This window comes from Dermacentor albipictus, chromosome 1, assembly GCF_038994185.2.
Source record: "Dermacentor albipictus isolate Rhodes 1998 colony chromosome 1, USDA_Dalb.pri_finalv2, whole genome shotgun sequence".
Taxonomy (NCBI): Eukaryota; Metazoa; Arthropoda; class Arachnida; order Ixodida; family Ixodidae; genus Dermacentor; species Dermacentor albipictus.
In genome coordinates, this window is record NC_091821.1 from 282,774,752 (window position 1) to 282,798,302 (window position 23,551).

Below are 23,551 nucleotides of genomic sequence, written 5' to 3' on the forward strand. Positions count from 1 at the left end.
TACGCACATTACCGTTGAGACAATGAGCATGCATCTCAGGCTATATGCTAGGACCCCTTCCTACCACTTGGCGAGCCTCACTGCTGCAAGGCCCTGCTCGACATTTAGTGGCATTGTCGGTGCACATCGTGCGTTGTTTACTTGAGGGTACGCACCTGCGGCCAAGCCAGCGTTCCCTCTGTGGTGTTTGAGCCGTCCACAAGTACATCTAATGATTCCAGGACTACAGGAGAAGACAGATCTACCGGCCTCTGCTCTAAAACAGTTGACCTTACTTCATTTGCATGAAAAGTACAGCAACCACGTGCACATCTATTCCGATGGATCAACTACGTCGTGCAGTTCCGGTGGTGCCGTGGTGGTACCAACGCGAGGAATGACACTGCGCTTCAAGACATCGCATGTCACAACCTCAACGGCGGCAGAACTAACGGCCCTGCGTCGAGCACTGGAATTCATTGAATCTGAAAGAGCTAGAAAATGGGCTGTGTTCTGTGATTCAAAACCGGCATTACAGTGCACGCAGTCAGTTCTCCGACACGGATGCCATCACCAACTGACATACGAAATCGCGAAACTTTACCATCATGTCCAACAGAAAGGTCACGAGGTTGTTTTTCAATGGGTACTTGGCCATTGTGGAATCAGTGGCAATGATTCCGCTGATAACGCTGCTCGTACAGCACATCATGAAGAGCAGAGTGTTCCAATTCCACTTTCGAGGACAGACGCCGCTAGGCAGCTTCGACACCTGGCACGCAGTCTCACACTGACCGAGTGGAACTCTCCAAACTTACGACTTACACGACTGCATCGACTAAACCCCTCCCTGCAACTCCGGCCTCCACTCGGACTTCCTCGACGTGAAGCTACGCTTCTCTGTCGCCTTTGGTTAGGAGTTGCCTTCACAAAGGCATACTCTACATCAATTGGAGTTACTGACAGTGGAGCATGCGAGGTCTGTGGCACGGAAGAAAACATCGACCACCTGCTGTGCCACTGTCCACGATACACCCCTGAGAGACAAGAACTTGCCAAAGCTTTTCAAAAACTGGACAATCGGCCGCTTTCTGTGCAGGTGCTGCTGGAACACCGCCCCCTAAGGTGGTGAAGGCACTTTTGTGCTTCTTAAGGACGACGGGCTTGTGCGACCATTTGTGACTATTAATGCAATTTCTGTAAGGCCACACACGTCATTGAACTCACTGCAATTTCCTTCCCTCCTCTCTCTCCCTGTTATCTTTGTTTTCCCCCTTTCCCATTCCCCCGGTGTAGGGTAGCCAACCGGATGTGATTGTGGTTAACCTCCCTGTCTTCTTCTTATCTCTTTCCCTCTCTCCCTCCCTCTTAGGCAAATGGTGAAAGACTGATTACAAACTACATCATTGAAATAAACATGTATAGTAGAAACAAATTTGTAGCAAGTAGTGAATTAAGAGAACAAAATCTGATCCCAACATGAAAGGTATGACGTGGCACAATATCCTACTTAAGGAGGATCGCTCGACAGCAAGGACGCCATAAATCAGATAATAAACACGAGTGGCATATTTAGACACCTTGACTAAATAACATGAATATGTGAGAATGACAAATATTCTGAGGCTTTTACGTACCAAAACCACAATACCATTATGACGTAGGGGACTCTGGAATAATCTTTTACCACCAGGGGTCCCCGAGTGGGCCCTAGCCAGGTGATATTAAGTTTACTGCCATTTATTGTGGACCAAATAAAGTTGTTTCAATCTCTCACTCACCACCTGGGGTTCTTTAACATGTACCCAAATCAAGGTATTCATTTTTGTATTTCACTTCCATCGATACGTGACTGCCATGGCTGGGATTTCATCCCGCGCCCTTGGGCTTAGCAGTAAAACACCAAGGCCACTGCACCACCATGGCACGTTATCACAAAAAGTTGTCAACTGAACCTTCTACCAAGCTTAAATGTTATTACAGATACACAGTTTGACATAGAGCTCACTGCTGAAAAAATGCAAGAGATACGAGATACCATGCAGCATACACTCAAAATAATGAAACCATTAATTTTCTTGGGGTAAAAAACATTGGTTTTGCAAACATTTGCACGTAATGCTATATGCTTGAGCAAAAGTATTGACGCCAGTCTAGCCAATGACGTGGCTAGCTGACGGTCACGTGCCACACGGTGGCGGAGGTGTCTGTACGTGATAGTCACGTACAAAGAGTCGTAGTGGCTGCTAATGAGGCGATATGGAAAATTAGCCAAGAGAAAGGTTTCGAGGTTGTCGAAGTAAACAGGGAAGTGAGAAGGGGTGGTGGTTTTGAACGAGACGGGATCCATTTGAATTGCAGGCTTGGACTAAAAGTGGGCTGGCGACTTGCTGGTCACGCTGTTGCTTTTTTAGGGGCCCACGGGCTCTCGGGACGTCAGAGTAGGTAGTGATGAAGAAGGTCCGCTAAAGAAGCCTCAGAAGAGCATCGCCATGCAATAGGCTTCATCAACATGCAGGGCGGCAGAAGAAAGGAAAAGTGGGCAGTGATTGAGGATCAGATTTATAGAGAACAAATTGGGGTGTGTGCGGTTACAGAAACACACCTCAGAGACTCGGAAGAGCCACCAGTGATTGAGAATTACGTTTGGGACGGGTGCAGCATAACTAAGTCGGAAAGAAAGGGAGGGGGAGTCTGAATCCTCATCCATCAGGGTGCCAAATGGAAAAGAGTAAATTCAAAATGTCAAGAGCATCTTTGGTTATTGGGTACAATGAGTAGGGGAAAAACTTGGCTGGGCGTTACGTATTTGTGGACTGAGAATTGCACAGAGAAGAATAAAGAGTTAGTGGAATGCATAAGCGCTGATATTAAGGCATTCGGGAATGGTGCCGAGACCATCCTATTAGGTGACATGAATGCCTGCATACAGGCTTTAGATGGCTGTACGGACTACAATGGGAAGTCAATGCTTGACCTTTCTGAGCAACATAACCTCATTATCGGGAATACAGGGCCGAAGTGTGAAGGGCAGATCATGTGAGAAGTGGGAAACCGGCAATCGACCATTAATTACTGTCTGATGACGGAAGGAATTTATTATAAGTTGAGAGAAATGGTCATTGAGGAGGAAGGGTATAGCAGCTTAGGGAGTGAACGTAAACGCATGATTTTGAAAATGGGATGTATAGTTGGGAAAGACAGCAAGGATTGCAAAATGGCCAGTCCAAATTTGAACGCTGAACAAATAACAAATATAGTCATCAGAGTCGAGGAAGAACTTGGCAAATGGCCAAGTAAAGAGTGGGAATATAGTGAGCTTGTAAGTGTAATAACGACAGAACTACGGAAAGAGAAACGACGTGTTCGTTGGAAAGGAAAAAAGAAACCTAAAAGCTGGGGGAACAGGGAGATACGATAAGCGATTGCCGAATGACAGAAAGCATCCGGAGAGCACAGGCAGGCAAAGAAGGCGAAGTTGTCGCAAGGTGAAGTAGCCAGTAAATGGGAAATATAGCAGGGAAAAAAGTCTATGGTGTAAATACTGGGGCAAGCAAAGATAAAAGGTGAAAGTGAACGTTGGTTGTCAGCAATACATGAGAAGAAGAAGGCCGCACCTAGAATATTTTGGAACCACATGAAATTATTAGGCAGGAAGTCAACAACAATACAACAACATATCCTAGACGAAGATGGAAACAAACTGAAAGGGGAAACGGCATTAAATTACATCCGAAAAATAACAGCCGAATCTTTCAAGGCAATGACGAGGTTGTATTTGAAGAAAAAAAAAGAGCATCAAAGAGAACCAGATAGAAAAGGAGCTGGTGCTGACAAATTTTAGCAGAAGAAAGCCGAATAAGCGCACAGCGACAGGGTTAGACGAGGTTCCCGTTAGTCTGAATAATGAATTAGGACCAAAAAGGAAGGAAGCTCTGGGAAAGCAGTGGAAAAAACTTTAAAAGATAGACGAATACTAGACAGCGACAAAGTAGAATGAATTTAATTTTAAAGGTGAGGGGTAGGGGGAGAGAGATAGTATTCACTCGTATAGTCTGTTGACCATTACATCGGTAATATACAGGCTCGCAATGCAGGCAATCAAATTAAAGCTTCAAGCATGGGCAGAGAGTAATGGCATTTTTGGAGAACTTCAGAATGGCTTCAGAACAGGTACTATGGTGTTGAGCTGCTGAGCACGAGGTCGCGGCATCGAATCCCGGCCACGGCGGCCACATTTCGATGGGGGCGAAATGCGAAAACACCCATGTACTTGGATTTAGGTGCACGTTAAAAAACCCCAGGTGGTCGAAATTTCTAGAGTCCTCCACTAAGGCGTGCATCATAATCAGAAAGTGGTTTTGGCTCGTAAAACCCCATAATTTTATTTTTTTTAGAATAGGTAGGCATTCAGATGATAATTTTTTTGTTCTTACTCATTGTATTAAAATATCAAAAGTAGAAAGCAGACTGTCTTATGTGGCCTTTTTTAGACATTACAGGAGCGTATGACAACGTAGACCGCAACATTTTGTGGGATATTCTGAAAGGGGAAGGCTTAGGTGACTATTGTCTACAGCTTTTGAGAGAGATATACCTAGAAAATACCACTTGCGTTGAACGGGAAATGATGAGGAGCGAGAAAAAAGCTCATATCAACAAAGGACTGAGGCAGGGGTGCCCTTTATCCACGCTGCTGTTTATGATGTACATGGTGAGGATGGAGAGGGCGCTAGAAGAAGGTAATATCGGTTTTAATCTCTCATACAAACAGGTGGGAACACTAGTAGAGCAGCAGCTCCCAGGGTTATTTTATGCAGACGATATTGTGTTGCTAGCTAAGAAACAAAGTGATTTCCAACGTCTGGATAATATCTGGAGACAGGAAGGCAACAATTTTTGTTTGAAATTTAGTTTTAGAAAATCAGGTGTTATGGTATTCAATGAAAACAGTGTACAGACAGTGGTGATACAGGGCCAGGAAATACCTCTGGTAACAGAGTATAAATACCTTGGTATACGAATAAACGAAGGCAATAGATATGTAGAAACACAGGAAAAAACAATAACAGTATAGGGGAAGAGAAATGCAGCCATAATGAAGCACAGAGCGCAATGGGGATACAATAGGTACGAGGTCCTACGAGGTATGTGGAAAGGGGTAATGGTTCCAGGACTTACTTTTGGAAATGTGGTTGTTTGCTTTAAATCAGGGGTACAATCAGGGCTCAACGGGAACCAAAGGTCAGTGGGTCGCCTCGCATTGGGCGCTCCTGGGAAGACTACAAATGAAGCTATGCAGGGGGATATGGGCTTGACTAGTTTTGAAGTGAGGGAAGCTCGCAGTAAAATTGAGTATGATGAACGATTGAAGAATATGGAAGGAAGTAAATGGGCTGGGAGAGTGCCGAGGCATTTGTACAGAAGAAACATTGATTCACAGTGGAGGAAAGGAACTAGGAAGCTTACCAGCAAGTATGCGGCATGCGGGGTGAGCAGCGCAGCAACAAAGAACATCAAGCGCAGTCAGAGAGGCTGAAATGATTTTATGGGTAGCGGCAATGGAAAAGAAACCAGCCATGAGTAAGTGCTTAAGAGGAAAAAACGAAATCATGAAAGAAACAATTTACATACCTGCCAATCCTCCTGATTCGCCCAGGAGACTCCCGATTTTTTATTGAACTTTCCGATTATACAATCACTGTCTTATATCTCCCGAAAAGTGGTCTCTGTTCGTGCAATAATGGTTTTTGCGAAACCGGCACTGTGAAATCTAAAGCCTTATCGTAATTGTCAGCATCACCAACAACGGCTGCACTAGCGCCATCGGTATCATCGACTAAGCAGCTGACTATGGTGCCTAGTAAGCCGACCAAAGCCAGAGCCAATGTAGCTCTTGCCTTGCATGCTGGCCTTCCTCTATGGTGCATCTTGTTGCTGCTGCTTGCAAGGCGTTGCTGCTTGTGTGTATGATTAGTGTTGTCTAGGCCGTGTGTATGCGGTGCACCGTGTAAAGTTACAATCCTCGTGTGCTTGATGCCATAACACTATCAAAGCCCAAGAAAAGGTGTTTCCAGAAGTTTTTGCAATCTTATAATTCTGAATTTCCTGCTTTTTGACATCAAGAAAGGGAGAACCTTATGCATTTTGTACGTGTGGTGCGACGTCAGCACATGGTGGCAAAGGCGACTTGAAAGTCAACGTTTCCACGGCGCACCGCTGAGCAGCAAGACAACATAGTGAACTTTCTTCGGAACAACTGCGACGACAGTGTCATACGTGTGGAGTGCCTGTTTATGGGATTCCTCGTTGAAGATAACCTACCCCTTAGTGTCAGCGACCACGTTGGGCCTCTTCTACGTAAAATGTTTCCGAAATGCGACGAGGCGAAGCGTTATGGATGTCGACACAACTCTGAAACGCAGCTCGGAAGACTGCGGAGGTGGCCTGCCTGAAATTTATTTCACAGTCATCGTTCCCGAGTCTTCGTTTTTTTTTTATTCAGAGTTTCCCTCAGCTGCTGCCCCGAGATTCCAATGAATCTGCTGAAGACGCTTTCGATGCTCTCAAAGCTGAGTTTGGCACCCTACCAGGCGTATAGTCTTCAAGAGCACATTCTGAATGAAGGAAGGTGGGATTTGCAGTGGTCTATGGTTGGAAAAAAATGAAAAACACGTTTCACCGAGTTGCGTAGGTGATGCTCAATTTACTTGGGATACCGCATTGCAAAGCAGAGTGTGGGAGGATTTCAGCACGGCGCGAAAAACTCTGTCTGAATTCCACTCATCAATGTGCAACACAACCCTCCAAGACCTGCTGCTAGTGAAGGGCCGTCAGTCTGGACCATGTTTTGAGCAAAGCTACTTGGACAAATTTTTGAAAGGAGCAAAGCCTGCTACTGCATGGTCCCTACGAAAGGACTCATCGAACACTGCCTGAAAGTTCGACAACCCCCCCGCTCCCACGGTCCCACCGGAAGTTGAAACAGTGAATGCAACCCCCCTCTGTTGGCGTGAATAAAAAGTGTCCCTAAATTTATGATAACTCAAGAGGAAGCTCATTACTTTTTGAAGTGAGATCAGGAACACGCACCTATAAAGCCAGATATAGGAATGAAGAAGAAGCATGTGCTTGCTTCGGTAAAGCTAGGGAAACGATGGAGGATGTTTTATTAGAATGTGAAGATGTCTGCCCAGCGGTGAATTTAGGCACCACTGAACTCCTTGAAGCCCTTGGGCTCAGCAAGAGCAGGGGGTAAGTAAACATGTCCGCAATAAAGATTAGTAGGAAGTGATTGGAAGAGTGGTCGAAGAAAAGTAGGGAAAGGACTAATAACGGAGATGTACAAAATCAAAGTTTACAATAGGGAGTCAGGAAATTTGGTTAGGGGAATTCATCATGCGTTCTTTTTTTTTTTTTAACCTAGGTCGGACGTTAGATAGTAAAATAGCAAGAGCTTGGTGACGCAACCGATAGCCCTGTTCCAAAGGGGACGCTCATAACATCCATCCGTCCATCCACGTGCCTTTGTCAACCAATTACAGCGCGCATTAGGTCTTTTTTTTTTTGCAGAATTTCTTTACTGCCAATTTGCGTACGGAGCCCATGGTGGCGGGAAAATCAAGCCGAGAGACAGCTCGTTCAAACGATATACGGGTTGACACGACTGAACGACTGCGGGGGCTGTAACGCGCCGTGGAAAAAGCGCTTTTCTAGGAAACTTTGTCTCGTATTTACCTCACACTGGTGCCAAAAATTTATATTACGGCTCAAATATTCATTTAAAATTTGCATAATTTGGCGAAGTGGTAGAATGATAGTTGGAAATTTCAAAAATACCGTTTTTAAAATTTTTTTTCTTCAATTTTTTGGTCACTAAAACCCATGTGCCCCCTTAAGCCGCTGTAAGCCTAATAAATTTGATTTTTTGGGATGAACATGTTTTTCCGACTGATCTTTTAAACTATTTTTCGGTCCTTTAGAGGTCCGGACAATCAGTTGGCTGTTGGATGTGTTGGAAAAATAGGAAATATCACGAATTGTCAACTGGGCGCTGTTACTGTCGCAAGGTAAATGTAAGTGCCACACTTTGACGTGGCATATATCTTGTTGGATGTAAAAAGGGAGCAGTTGATCCTCACTAGCTGACTGTGGAACTAAGATATGAGATACAAAATATCAAGCAGTGTAGGATTCATGTATTAGAACAATTGAAAAGCTAATGACCTGATATCGTCAAGTCTGCTTTCTTTAAATGAATACTTGTGGTACCTCTAAACCCCAGAAAAAATGCTGTCGAGACTCTGAGCACTTTAAATGATTTAATGTGATAGCTTTTGTACTGCTAGTCTAGGTTTCATTTCTACGGTGTTGTGACGTCATGACATAGTATGTGGTCCTGTGAAAGCAGGGCATTGTGGTGTTTTGTCACTTGCTTCAGCTCACTCTGCCTTTCATTATACTGCTACACTGATTCGCAGAACGAGTAATAGCATATGAGGTGACCAAGCAAGCCAGAGCGAGTATCAAAATGCTACAATTTCCTGCTTTGACCTGATGCCATACCATGTCATGACATCAAATACGGTATCCTCCAAGGAAGACACCAAAACTGGCTAAAGAAAAGTTAGTATAATGAAATATTTAGAGCACTATGAGGCGTGTCGCAATATTCTATAAAGTTTAGATGTCTAGATCCTTCTCTTGACGCAAAAAAAGGACGTTGAAAGTATAATGTCAGTACCACTTTAAAGGGCCCCTAAAACAGTTTCGACAAATTTTGTAGACGCATAGGTTACAGCTAAAGTTAATCATTTGCACCACAATTTGTGGGAAGCGTCTCATATTAAAAGAACTATGGACGATTACCAGTTACCCTCCTCCATAGGCATGCATTTTTCCTTGTACTCGTTCGCCGGGTGATCGGGGCTAAACTTTGCCTTCATTGGCTCTGCGTGATGATGGCACGTTGTGTCGTTGACCTCCGGTTCTCTAGGCGCGAGCGCGCAAAGCCTCTCCAAACTCTCTGCCAGCTGCTTGGCAGTCGACCCCAAGCGAGAGCTATTGAAGCAGTGTGGGTTGCGAGCATTCTGTTACAGCGCCGAATGTGTCTGGCATTCCGGTAACCACAGGCGAGCTGGGTGTTCAACGGATGGCTGGAGGCAGAAACTCAAGTTGATGAAGGAACTTTAGAGTAACATACGTGAGCAGCCTGATTGGTCTGCACAGTCCAGCCACCTGTTTTTTATTTATTTAATTATTTACCCTCAGAGCCTTTCGGCATTAGAGGGGAATGGGTTATACAACAAATAAGAAGGAAATAAATCATGAGCTTATACGCATAGTGCGCGCCAACGGGCGCGCCACTGGTGGCGGCCTTGTGCACAACCCAGGGGAGAGGAGCCAGCCGCGCGCCGTAGTTTGTTGTGTCGTTGATAGTGCTTTTCTGTCTTATTCACATTTTCAGAGAAAAATAGGCAACACCCTTCGCATGTGTGCAGTGGCCAAAGCTTCAAGGAATGTCAAAGAATTGTTGCAGGGTGGGGGGGCTGAAATACCGGCGAAAACGTGCCTGTGATACGCTTCTAATCATTCCCCGCAAAGCCTCATCAGCGGGAGCAACGGTAGCAAAAATGACTTGTCGCTTTGGCGGGAAATATCTTGTTCTCATCCTCTCCTTTGTCTCGTCGGTGTTTTTTTCCACTCTATCATAGTTAGACGCTCAAGCGACGAAGTTCGTCTGCAGTGCAGCGTGCGCTTTAAAGGCATTTCGCTAAAGTTCGGAATGCCATTTGCCGCTTATATTGTTTTCTGCTTCTTTACCGTGTTGCGCTAGCTAGGCAGCACGACTGCACGAGTGCATTGTGTTGTATGTTAAAGCTACTGAAGTTTGCAAGGACTGAAATTGTTGATTTTATGTGGCCCGGTAAATCCTCCCACCAGCTGTTGCGCACTTCATGTTTTTACATCTATTTTATGCGTGGCTTCGTGCATGTTTAACTGTTGCTAGTTGCTCCATGCATAACTCTTGTTGATTCTTTTGAGCTGCAAGGTTTTCACCCTGCCTCGTTTGTAAAGGGTATAAATCACGCTGTGTCTTATCGGAATGATGCCAAGGAAGTGCTTCTTTAACAGCTTTATTTTTTTCACCCGGGGGCATCTTAGATATTGTGCTTTTTTTTAAAATGTGCTTAGAAAATAGGTAGTTCAGGGCGAGCATTGCTAATAGTTGCTGCATATGGTATTTTTGTTCCATTTTTCACTGAAAAGTTCGCGTCACGTTTGGGAAGTAATCTCGCCTCGATGCTGCCTGAGCAGACTTAACACGCCGAGCGATTTGTTTGTTTCACAGCGTAGCCCCTTCTTGCATGTGAATTTTGTATTCAACTGAATTCTTTCTTATTATGCTTACGCTGCAGAGGACTAGACCCGGCCTTGCCGCCAGCGCTCATCTACTTTGACTGGCGCTGCTCTGCCTTTAAATATATGATGTGGCATCTCTCTCTAGTAATATAAAAAAATACTGAAAAGTTAGTCAGACTTTAGCTTTGTACGTTTCCAAGCAGCTCCCTTGGGGAATTTAATATAATAAAAACTGCAGCGGGAGTGGCAGTTCATCGGCGTATGCAGCAGAATTGCATCGGCTGTACAACGCTAACACTCACTTTTATTAACCCGTGCGTTTGGTGACTTCGTTGACTAGTGTATGCGTTTCTATCAATAAATTCGCAATTACTCTTCTTGAGGCGACTTCGACTGCACTTATTTGGCGATGTCACATGTATTCATTGGCAGAAAAATCACATCGGCATATGCAGACATCCCACCGTGCAGATTTGTTTTATGTAAGTTAGCACTAACGACGGGTGCTGATTATTGAAGTACAGGAGCAGCATTACGGCAAGGGTAGAATTAAAAAGAAACGTTCAAGAGATTGCATTACTCAACAAAATTTATCGGCTAGTTAACACGAGCTCCACTTCATGTAAATTGGGCTCACGGCTTTTGGCTGTGGGACGCACCTGGCACGTATGTGGACCACGTTGTCCCAAACACCGGTAACATCGCGTTCATACCCGCTCCCACAGAGGTCAGCGTCTTCCCTACAGCTGTCACCGCAGAAGCAGCAGCCTGGCACCCGGACAAAGGAGAAATCGCAGCCGCTAACTCCAGCCATTCTTGCTGCAAAGGGTTGTCGTCTGCTACTGCTCCCGCGCATACTGTTGGAAGCGCCGGCTAGGTGGCTATTAGTGGCGCCTCTGTAGGCGGTGCACGAGGTGTATACACAATATTTGCTAATTATGCAATGTTAGTTGAAAGTATGATAAATGCAGTAATAGAACATGACATATAAAAGTAACATCAAACAAGAAAAAGGAAAACACCAACAGCAGTTCATACAAATGTTTGCTATTATACATTGTTAGCTAGTGCTTTTCGAAAATGATCATTGTTATTAATGGAAACAATGTCAGAAGGAAATCCATTCCAATCTTTCGATGTACATGGCAAAAATGAGTGTAAAAAGTGTGTCGTGTTACATTCACCAATTCTAACTTTATGATGATGATTAGTATGGTGAGATAAGTAATATGGTAGCGACATGAATTTTGGGATAAGTGTAGGGTGTGATACAGCTTATGAAAAAATGAAAGGCGGGAAATTTTTTGACGTGCTGCTAGCGATTGATGACCCAGATTCGATTTCATTGAAGAAACACTCACACCACAGTAGTAATTCCAAAGAATAAAACGAGTGCCGTTGTTTTAGATTAGTTCAAGGGAATGTATTACGTTTTTGTGGAAAGGGTCCGATATAGCTGCAGCATATTCTAATTTTGGTCGTAACAGGGCTTTATAAAGTAGTAATTTTAAAGGAGAGGGAGCATGAGAAAAGCTACGGCATAAGTATCCCAGCAAGCGGTTGGCTTGAATAATTATATATTCGACGTGATGATTCCATGTTAATTTAGATGTTAAATGCAAGCCTAAGTACTTATATGAGTTAGTCAATTCTAAAGCAACTTTATTCAAGTAGTACACAGGCAGATTATTGTTAGATCGGGATACTCTCAGAAATTTGCACTTGTTAACGTTGAGTTCCATTCGCCACAATCTGCACCATTTGCTGACGTTATTAAGATCGGCCTGAAGCAGGGGTGATGTCGTGTTTGTTAATTATTTCTCTGAGGATTACACAGTCTGCAAATAAATGTACTTTAGAGGTTATTGCTGAAGGTAAGTCATTAATATAGATAAGGAATAATAGAGGTCCCAGGACGGAGCCTTGTGGCACACCGGGCTGTACGTCGTTATGAGGTGAGTCATGGCCATTAGGTGTTACAAACTGAGAATGGTTAGCGAGAAATGACTCAGTCCACTGGAGAATGTTATGATCGAGGTTTAATTTGCTTAGTTTATAAAGTAAAAGTTTGACACACTTTGTCAAAGGCTTTCAAAAAATCTAAAAAGATGCAATCGTTAAAGATGCAACCATGTGAGAATGACTTTCGAAAACCATGTTGTGGTGGTGAAAAAAAAAAATGAATTACATTCAAGAAAATCCGCAATTTTAGTAAAAATAATATGTTCTAGCAGTTTGCAGCAGGTACTGACTAATGATATCGGGTGATAATTTGTAGGCGGTGTTTTGCTGCCAGATTTATGCAAAGGAATTATTTTTCCTATTTTCCTTTCTGATGGAACAGTAGATGTGTTGAGCGATTGTTGAAATATTTTGGTTAGTATAATGGAACTATAAGAGCAGGTGTTTTTCAGAAATTTAGCACTGATGTTATAAAAGCCGAGACGAATGTATCTTCAATGAATCTATTAGTCGAATAACTCCGGGAACTTCAACAGTCACTGGAGGCATGGTTAAGAAGTTCAAGTCAAGTCAGGTAGTTGAATTTCAGCTGTGCACGAGAAATCTTTAACAAAGTTATTATTCAGGAGAGTTGCGCATAGCTTTTTCAGAACAGAGTTACCAAGCAATTGTTAAGAGTGATAGAATCACCAGAAGGTGGATGTATGACGCGGCAAAATTTTTAATGTTAGTTATCAGCATAGATGGTAATGTGGTTGATAAGAATGTTTCTTAAGCGCATTTGAGTGCGGCTACATAGGTGTTAGATGCTAATGTGTAGGCTTTCCAACGTGAGTCATTGGGTGGTTGCTTCGCGGAACAATACAGTCGTCTTTTTTTGTTGGATAGTCACTGTAAATTATTATTATACGAAGGCGTGCGCGGGTTGAATATTATAGTACGGGTTGGGATGTGTTTATTGATTAAGCGATTTACCTCTACCAAAAACATATTCCAGTTTGACTGCACACTACAATTTTCAAAATCACTCAAGGATATGTTAAGGAATAGACTGAGTTCTTTATTTATTGCTTCAAAGTTAGCTCTCTTATATTCTCTAATTATTTTTTTACTCTTCGGAAGTTTCAGATACGGAGTATTCAAGTGAATATTTAGCAATAAGTGGTCACTGATACCGGGTAAGTAGTGGATGGCAGAGGCATAATCGGGACGATTGGTTAGGATCAAATTGAAAATGTTTGCGGTAGTGGATGTTAATCTCATGGCTTGTGTGACTAATTGAGTTAATGAAAATGTGCAAATATCCAAGAAATCTTTTGAATCAGAAGAAGAAGATAATATGTTAGCTATGTCGCTGTTCCAAACTATAAGAAAAATTAAAGTTACCAAATAAGAAAAGAGGTGTAGACGGAAACTTTGTCGTAATGGTACTAATTACATCATGCAGTTCGTTGGTAAATGCGGGTGACGAGGAAGGTGGACGATAGCAAATGCCTAAAATTACCCTTAGATGGTTCAGAGTCGCTGTAGCCCACACTGATTCTAGATCGGTGCTGATGTGAATGGGTGACGATGGGATGCGTTTCAAAAGGGCAAGAGTATGCCGCCGCCACGGCACTCTGTTCGGTCACAGCGGTATATCGTGAATCGTTTGCTATCATCAAACAGTTCTGAGTCTTGAATGTCATTCGAGAGCCACGTTTCAGTTAAAGCTATTATATTGGCTGAACACGTGCCAATTGTGGATGATAATGAGTCACGGTTTTTCAGAATACTTCTGATGTTAGTATAAAGGATCCTGACTTGATTATTTCGCGCATGCCCACTGCCCCTCGCGTGTCCCTAAGTAGAAACGTGTTGCGAGGCAGCCGAAACATGGTTTAGGCCGACGTTGCGTCTTGGCATTTCCTGAATACTATTCGAGTTAGAACGGTACATGTAGCATTTGTTGTTTAGTAGCAGTTTCTTGTGGCTGAGTTTAAACTGTGGCGAGTCTGGTTGTGATTTAGCAAACTCAATTAGTTTTTTTACGGGCAAGTCGAGTTGCGAGTGAAAAGTCCTCATTAACTGCGATATTGCTAGGTCTTAACTGCGCGAGTGATGAAAGTGCTGATTCTTTCGCTTTGTAGTTAGTAAATTTAGCAATTATCACGCGACATTTGTTAGCTTGGTAAGTGCCGAGCCGGTGGGCTCGCTGAATGGAACTGCTGGGAAAAGAGCCAAGAGCGGCGTTAAGTACTGAGGTTAGTTTTTCTTCTGTCTGTTGCCAGGTTTCTTTTGAGTTGGGTAGGCCATGAAATATTAAATTATCACTGCGAGACCCGTCTTCCAGATCATCCAGACGTGATAATAAGGAGCTGTTCTGAGCAGCGAGGATATCTACATTGTCTTGCATGCGTGTTAGGTTAGTGTCGAAACGGTCAAGGGATTTTGATTTTTCTTCTAAATCGTCATACCTTTTCCTGATACCTGCTAGCTCAGTTGGTATATTTTTCTGTCCATTTTCAATGGCGTTGACATCTGATACGAGTTCGGTTTGACACTTCGAAGAGCGTAGTGAATGAGAGTGTACGTACTTGAGCAGTTTAAACATAATCTTAATTTGGTCTGCGGGATCATCAGGTAAACAATCCAGTTCAGATAAGGTGACAGTATGTGTGTTAGGTTCATGGTTAGATTCAATGTCACCAGCACATAACAATAAAATTGCCATTGCGTAGCACTGGCGCAACAACTCGCACAACACCCGTGGGCACGGGAAGACAATCGGGCAGAGTACATCAGTTTTTTTTAGTGTATAGCAAGAACCGTGTACACACCTACATAGCAAAAACGTGCCGATGAAGCACAACGCTGCCAACGCTGGTCCCGCGTCCACTCAAACTGTTCGTGCAGAGCTTAACGAGCGCAACGAACTGCTAATATTGCTCTAACCAAGTGTAAAACATTTTAAACATTTACAAAAACAATGTGTTAATGATTACACTTCTGTGAAAAATTTACAAGCAAAGAAGAACGCATTTCGTTACTGCTACTGTGGGTGGTTGAGCACTGTGCTGCCAGGTGGCTGCACCGTGGAGACCATTCACATTTGCGCTTTGCTCATCTTGTGAAATGGCACGGTCAAATGGCCTGGCCCTGTCCCCTTGTGTTTGTGTTTACCCTAATACCGGACTCGCAAAACACTATTGCGGTAGTATTCCTCCCGTGTAAAGTGATGGCCGCAAACTCGCAAATCCTGGCGCCGATCAAATATTGGCAGTCTGATGCGCTGCAGCCAGTCCACTCGTCTGCTGCCTTGCAGAGGGACATGATGTCGCAGCTTGACATATTGCCAGTCATTACGTTGGCAGCCCACAACGCTACAAAGTTGAATCATGGTGCTCGCGAAAAGACTGAGAGCGACTCTGACCGCGAAGCTCTTGTCGAAATGGAGCACGTTGTAACACAAGCAAACGACGCTTGCTGTGTGCCGGAATTGCTTAAATGTAGTGAGAAATTGTTCTTGTGCATTCTCTTTCTGTTACTTTCTTTTTGTGGAAACAAATTAACTAACATTCCAACTATTACAAACAACATTTGTTCACCATAAAGTTCGATAAATTATTGATGATTGCGCCCTGGGCAGCCAATCGGATAGATCGCCATGCTAACATCATTGGGGCAAATGACAAGTGGGTAGGGGTGGCTTTATATTCAGGCGAGCGAGGTGCGGTGATCACCAGTGATGTACATTTTTAAAACCTTAAAATAAATTACACGCTTTACGTGGAGCACTTACGTGCGTCAATTAATGATCAGAAGGGCCTACTCTAACGTCTCGGTATTGTTATACAAAATTCTCAAAAATAGTTTCAGAGTCCCTTTAATGCTGATGCAGCAAAAAAAAAGTCAAACTTTAAGTAACGACACCTGCTTGAGTTTCTCATAATGTCTGTACAGAATTTTTTTTTCTCTGAGATGTTTTAGAGCTTTGTGTAAGAACATTTTTTCTTGCTTAAGACGGAAGAGTTTAATACAAAGCTCTTAAGGTATTTTAGATTTAAAAAAAAAATCTTTACAGACTTTGTGAGGCTCTTTCAAGTCTTGCTGTGGGATCCTCGGGCATTTTTGAGATGCTTAAATGTTTTCTCACTCTCTTTCACTGTCTTTTCATTAGCCGATCTAGAGCAAAAACTATGCATGGTGTCGTTGTTGAGACTTGCAAAGCAAAATGTGAGAAATTAGCCCAAATTAGTAGACCTGAACATTCCACTACCGCGTAGCTCGCCATTGGTGAATTGCTGCCTTTCGAGACGACAAATTTAAAAGAAAAGACTTGCATTCTTGCCAGAAGCAAGCACCGGTACTGATGTAACTTGGCAACTTCAGTTTCTCGAGAGGTGCAAGCAAAAAACAAAAGAAACGAATAATGAAGGCCCGCAAATATGGCAACCCTGCAAACGCACACAAAATGCTACAGATGCTACACACACAAAATGTGTGGCAATCCGAGTGTAATCCAAAGCAATGCATTGGCTGAAGCCGCAGCCATCGTCTCATCTCGCTTGTAGCCTACAAAATTTTATTTAAGTGTTTACAAAGTTAAGTTCCTTGCCTACTCAAAATATTTCCAGCATACCCTGTATGGTACACCATCTGTGAGAAGGCAAACCTGATTGGTTGCTCTTTATGTCTTGCTTGATTGTTGAGCACCATTTACTGATTGCACAGTAATAACAAGATTCACCAAATGGCTACAGATTATTGCTGTATTACTACAAGTGTTCAGAGCAGACAAATTTTCCTGCTCCGAAACTGCTCCAGAACAACATTTTTTTCTTCTCCAAAAATCGCTGCAAATCTTAACTGGCTGGACCACCACTGTTCGTGTCGATATGCATCACGGTTCTGTCTGCAGCGATTGCACCTAACAGTAGTTTCGTTTTGACTTGGTGCACGTGTTGGCCACGTGTGTTTAAGAACTGCGTAGTCACCATCTGTGATTCCGGTGATCCCGACTGTAGTTTCATCCCAGTGGTTGCGATAAACAGTTTTGTTTTGACTGGAAGCGCATTAGCCGTGTGCTTCAGAACTGCATAGCCAGCATTTGTGATTGCGGTATCGATAGAGACCATGGTTTTATCCACAGTGATTGCAGCAGGCAATAGTTTCGTTTTGACTCAGTGCAATGCATAGATGATATCGCAGCCCATGCGTTGGTATCAAATCTAGCGGCTACATCGCACTCGACTGTTGCTGACCAGCTCACTGGCGAAAAAATAATTGGGATGCATGCATGGCAATGAAAAGCATGTTTCGGATGAAGACCACCCCACCACTGCGATGGCTAACCAGTTTCAACATGACGAGTATTGCAGCTTCCGAACTGCTTTTGTGGAAAGTAGTAACGGCATTTGCTGATTGTTTTGGTAAATTTAATCGTGTTGTTGAATTAAGAATTTTTTTATTATTCTCATGGTACCCACGATAATTCAAAATTTTGGTAAATTTTGACATTTTTTTCACTTCTGTGAAATCAAAATAATGCGGTTGTACTGTATGCCAATAATAATGTTAAGGGGGGACATGGGTTGTTGAGATAACTGTTATTTCTTGATCAAATCTGATAAAACTGCGTATGCTTATTCAGTGTTTCGTATTGATTTTAAGTATCTAGTTATATTTCACATAAATACATTCTGTTGTTTGTTGAAAGAATAGAATCTAATTTACCTGCTAAAGGGAAAGTTGCAAGCAAAATATTGTTGGATACTAGAGTGCGTAAGGATAACAACACTGGAAACAGATTCAAAATTGAACAATTATTTGTCATTTTACAGCCCATTGAAGTTCTGCATTCACAGTATCAATTATAAAAACAAATGTAAATGTAAATAAAAAAAAATTTTGGAACTTAAAATAAAAAAATATCTTCGCGTTGCATTCTCAATACATTTAGCTTTGTGCTGCAAAAGAAATAAGAGCTCTAGCTGTCCTAGATCTCCAAAGATATTGATACAGCAAACAAGGAAAGTGACAAAAAAACAACAACCATGTTTTGAGAAAATTAGAAAAAAGAAAAACTTTGCTCAGTGCATTGCCGAGGCATTGCTGTTTACATATTCGCATTCAGAATTGACTCGTAAGCCTCGTAGTAATCTGTTTGCAGCACTTCAAGCTTAACGCATTTAGCTTTGTATATAGACCGTTTTTTCGTAGGCGCCGCCTATGAGCAGCGCCATACTGGCTTGGGTGAAAGCGGTCTTTTGCATGGCAGATATACGCTCGGCGGTCGGTTCTGGCGTTTGTGTTCGCGGTCGTGCGCTCTGTTTGGTATGACGTGCGTATCCTACGTGGTAAACGGTTCTGTGAGACGTGCTGAAGTGGTTTAAGGCGTTATGGCCGGAATTTCTGCTGGCGTTGAGGTGGACGGAACACGCAGCGCGATGTGTGCCCGCATATTCGTGTCTACAATCAGCCTCGGAGATCAATTGTGTATTTCTGAATGTTCTAGACAATAATGTGACCTTATTGTAGTATTATCCTCTCATTCTAACCTGCGGTTTGGGAGCCATGAAACATACGCGACGATCGTAACAGCGTGGGTACCGTTCTGCTACGATAGGAGCTGCGATGTTATACTTTGACAAGCGTTCAAACTGTTCGCTGCAGGTTACATTGCGTGACTACTTGGTTCGATGGATGAGGTTTTTGCCCCTGAATAAAATAGTTTTGGCAAGTAATAGCAGCATACCTTACAGTCTGAATTAAGCTTGTCCAGCAAAGGGACTGTTTACGAACTGCGCGAGCGTCCTAAGCAGTGGTAGGTGCTGGATTACATATATCTTTGTGCTATATACCGCATGGTCCAAGCATACGGCATCAGCGGTTATATATTTATAAACGTTGTGCGACGTGACTATGCGAGGTCCTATTGCGGCGTTAGCCCGTTTTCTCTTGCTCTTGAAAGATGATGATAACCTAATTTTTTTTTTTCGGTTGTGTTCGTTCCGTTCTCTACGACGCACTCACACGTATTATGGAAATTTTGTCCTCAAAAATAGGCATCGCATTCTTTTTATGCGATCCCTCTCATATATTATGGCTGTATGCAAGCCAAAAAAGCAATGCCGAAGCGCACAGCTTACATATGTATCGTGCTGGTTCACCAACCGCAGTGATCGCTGTGCTGAGCAGCGCCATCGGCTTCATGCAGGAAGGCTAGCGTAGACATATGGTAATTTGAAGCCTACTAGACTTGAAATGCGCGAGAACGATGCCGGCGCATCACAAATATTTGATAGCGCCTGCAGCTTAGGTGTTTCGTGGTTGCCTTAGGTTGGCCGTGCACGAGCATGCGCTCTTATGCTTTTTTTTACTCCCTACGCTAAGCGATCAGATAGTGAGCAGATTTACCATTTCATGCTGCTAATACAGAGACACCGCCTTCCTTTGTTGAATTAAAACCGATATAAGCAGAATATTTCACAACACATACACACACCGCGACTGATAATGTGCGCACACCGCGGCTGATAAAACGCGCCACATTTTTGCACCCCCAAGACATATTTCCGCCTACTGTAGTTACCGATCCACCGAAAGGCTTCCCTGACGACCTTATATGAACGGACATGGCGTAAATTTCACAAAGTACTATCTAAAACAACTCGAAATCGTTCCGCAGCACGCGACAGCAATACTTTCAAGCAGCGCCGCCCCGGATCGCCCAAGCCAGAGAGGAGGAAAGGCTCTCCGCGCGCCCTATCCTCCTCGCCCGATGAAACGGTCTATATATAAAAATTACAGGTGTCATAATGTTGCCACAAAGAGGCGACCGAAAAGTTTGTGATGAGATACAGACAGCTTGATTTATTCAGGAATATAATGAAGTATTTACATGTTACCAGTTAACAGGCTAGTATGCCCCTAGTACATGCCCCAGCATGTACAGGGTCCTAAATATTTGGCTGTGCGGGTTTAAAAATAGATTTTGCGCTCACCACTGCACTGTTCTTGCTAAAATTTCGCAGAACAGTCGCATTTCGGTGCCAACTTTGTTTAGTATAACACTTGGCACAGTTAATAGCCTGGTTTCTAAGAAAAATGTGGAAATTTCCTCCGCTAATGGGGATGCGAGCTGCTGCCGTGACGGCGCAAGCATAAACTTGTCGCCACCTGTCGTCATCTGCAGAAAGCAGTGTTTCAGGGAGGGCAGTCGCCTGTTCCAGGAGCAGGCAACATGCGGCAGCCCTCCCTCAAGTGCTGCTTTCCGCAGATGACTGCAGGTGACGATACAAGTCTGTGCCAGGGCCGGCTTTTCAGACTCCATTGTTCACATGGACAAAAACAGTTTCTAATTTTTGTCTTAAAAAACAGGCTACTAATCGTGCCAAGTGTTATACTAAATGGAGTCGGCACTAAAATGTGATAATTCTGCAAAATTTTAGCAAGAATAGTGCAGCGGTGAGTGCAAAATCTTTTTTTTTTTGAACAGGCCCAGCCAAATATTCGGCACTCTTTAGCCCTAGTGTTAAACGTGTTATCGAAAAAAGTGTAGTTTGCATGTTACCGGTGCTCCGCATTTCATGCACAGCAAGAGAGTTCATGAGAAGCAGGGTGCACGAGATGACTATCTCTATGGGGAGACCGTAGTCACGTTCACCTTTGCCTGCTTCCACACCGCTACTTGCGTTTTACGCAAAACGGCAAATAATCGCAGCTTACGATAATGAAGTGCGTCTACCACACGTCCAAGCCAGCCACATCAGTGTGAATGAGGAAATCTGATTTTCGCTTGGTAGCTGGCATTGAAGCAATGTCTTGCGGTTTTGCTTGAGCTTTCTTCACTTTCTTCAAATCATCGGGTTGCATTAGTAGTGCTGGAATGCTGCATGAACACTGGCTGCTACCAAAAGCGCTTTCATCTGCTAAGCCTATTCCGCAGTCACAAGGGGAGACTCCAGCGGGGCTCAGCACGGGTAGCAAACTATTGCCAGCATCTTCCAAAGGTACGGCGCACTTTCGAAAGTTTAAAACTGTGCAGATGGGTTTGCACAAGGCTCACCCTACGACCGACAGTCAGGAAAAGGCATGAGATAGGACACGGCGCTGAGAAGGCTCCAGAGTCAGATAAGGCTCCAGAGTCATATCGCCAACAAACGCGGCTTTATTCACCCAAGGTACGGGCAAAAGCTCACTGCAAGACCGATTGAGTACGCTCCCCTGCTGTGCTAGGGCTAACTTGCAAGCGGTCCATGAAGCGTGAGAACGAGCAGTTGTGGGAGCGAAGGTCCTATGTAGTGAACTCATTGCGGGCCTGTGAACATCTGCCGCTGCGATGAAGTGCTGAGCGGAAGAGAGCTCAGGTGGAAGGGCGCCAGGGGGCTGCCACTCGGGAGGCCAATCAGGGCGCATCCTGGCGACACTTGCTCGCACAGTGATTTGAGCTGGGGAGAGAGAAGCACGCTTGGCGCAGGAAATGAGCTCCGGCGCACTAGCCGTGTTCGCTATGTTGCCGTTATGGCGGTTGTTCCCGGAAATCCAGCCAAGCACAGATGCGCGAGCTGGGGCACGAGGCGTGAGAAGGTACCTTGATTCCTACAAAACTACCAATTTCTTCTTCTGTTCACTGAATTTATGGCTTGTAACAAACTGAATTTGACATCGTTTTATGCTGAGTTTCGCACGCCCGAGCTTGACAACGGTGAAAATCCGCCAATGGCATTATTACGGTCACGTGCCTCAGTCTACGAATGGAATGACGCATGGAGGCTACTTTATCACGAGCTCTTTCTTCATAGCCATTCAGCGCCCAGAGTAGCGGTGGCACGAAAACTAAACGAGAAGAGTTGCTCTTTCAGACAAGACCAAAATGGCTGTAATCGGAAACATAGAACATCAACTGCATGTGACAGAAAAAGGCCCTTTTCTGTGTGTTTGTCCATAAAAATACAGCTCGCGAACGCGATATAAAACGGCATTACGACCAAGATATTAGTCCAAGATGCGTGAAAATTGTAGTGTTTTCACGGGGTGGAAACCGCAGCCGAAGGAAGAGGCGTAAGCAGAACCAAATGTGGTTTATTCCATGACGGCTCATAGTCGAAAGCGACCGGGTGGCCGCATGACTGGGCTAATATAGCAAGCAGCCGCGATAGTCGCGCCGCCGCTATCGCTCATGCAGCGATGATAACACAACACTCTTCCCTCTTTATTTTAGAGGGTGCACTTGTATCCTTATACAATAGTTAAAGAACGGCTTAGTATCGCTCGGGTGGGCGGCGTTGTCTTGACAGGTAGCGCCTGTGCGGAGCCATGTCTCTGATGGAGAAGCGGGAGGTGGAGGGACGGACTCCCCGGGCATCGGCTCTTCTGACGTTGGCTGGTCACCAGTATGACCTTCAGGGAAGACCAGGAACCCCTCCCAGAAATCGGAGTCGGATGCCCTTGGTGTCGCCATAGGGCCTGCGCCAGCCAGTAGTTGGTTGAGATGTCGACGCCAGATGAACTTGCCTCGGGGGGTGGCTACCATGACTTTGTACGAGACTGGTCCAGTCTTCTTCAGAACAGTTCCACGAACCCACTTCATTGGGCCTCTGTAATTGCGAACTAGAACACTGTCATTAACACAAAAACAGTCCCTGTTGCTACTGCGCTGCTGCATTTGGGTGAACTGACTGTGCATCACCTTCTCCTCCACTGTAGGCTTGCTGTAGGCTTGTAGGCTCCACTGCTGGATTGCATCCAGCTTGGTGCGCAATTGTCTACTCATCAACAGGTTACTGGAGCTTCTCCAGTCGTAGGGTGAGGCGTATTTCTGTACGCCAATAAGAAGTTGTGAAGTGTTTCTTTGATAGACTCACCAGGAAATGACCGGGAGCGCTCACGACATGTCTGGCCCCGACGTTCCGCATAAACGCCTTGAACTCTTCGGATACCAGTTGTGGTCCATTGTCGGACACCACCGTCTCCGGTACTCCGAATCTGCAGAAAAGTTCACGCAAGCAGGCAACAGTACGCTCGGCCATTGTGCTTCGCATAACGAACACTTCCGGCCACTTCGAGTGAGCATCTACAACCACTAAAAACATAGTTCCTCAGAAAGGTCCCGCGAAGTCCAAGTGAATTCGCCTCCACGGTGCGGTTGGCCATGACCAGGGATGCAGAGGTGCCTTAACTGGATCATTCCGTTGTTCCTGGCAGGCTTGGCAACTTCGTACCTTTGTCTCTAAATCTGCATCAATTGACGGCCACCACACATAGC

At 44.2% G+C, this 23,551-nt stretch overlaps 1 protein-coding gene across 5 annotated transcripts in view; it reads left to right on the forward strand.

The window, feature by feature from the left end:
- Positions 1 to 23,551, forward strand: part of SMC3 (structural maintenance of chromosomes 3) — a 573,351-nt gene that overhangs the window by 206,387 nt on the left and 343,413 nt on the right. The gene's annotated exons all lie outside the window — the stretch shown is intronic.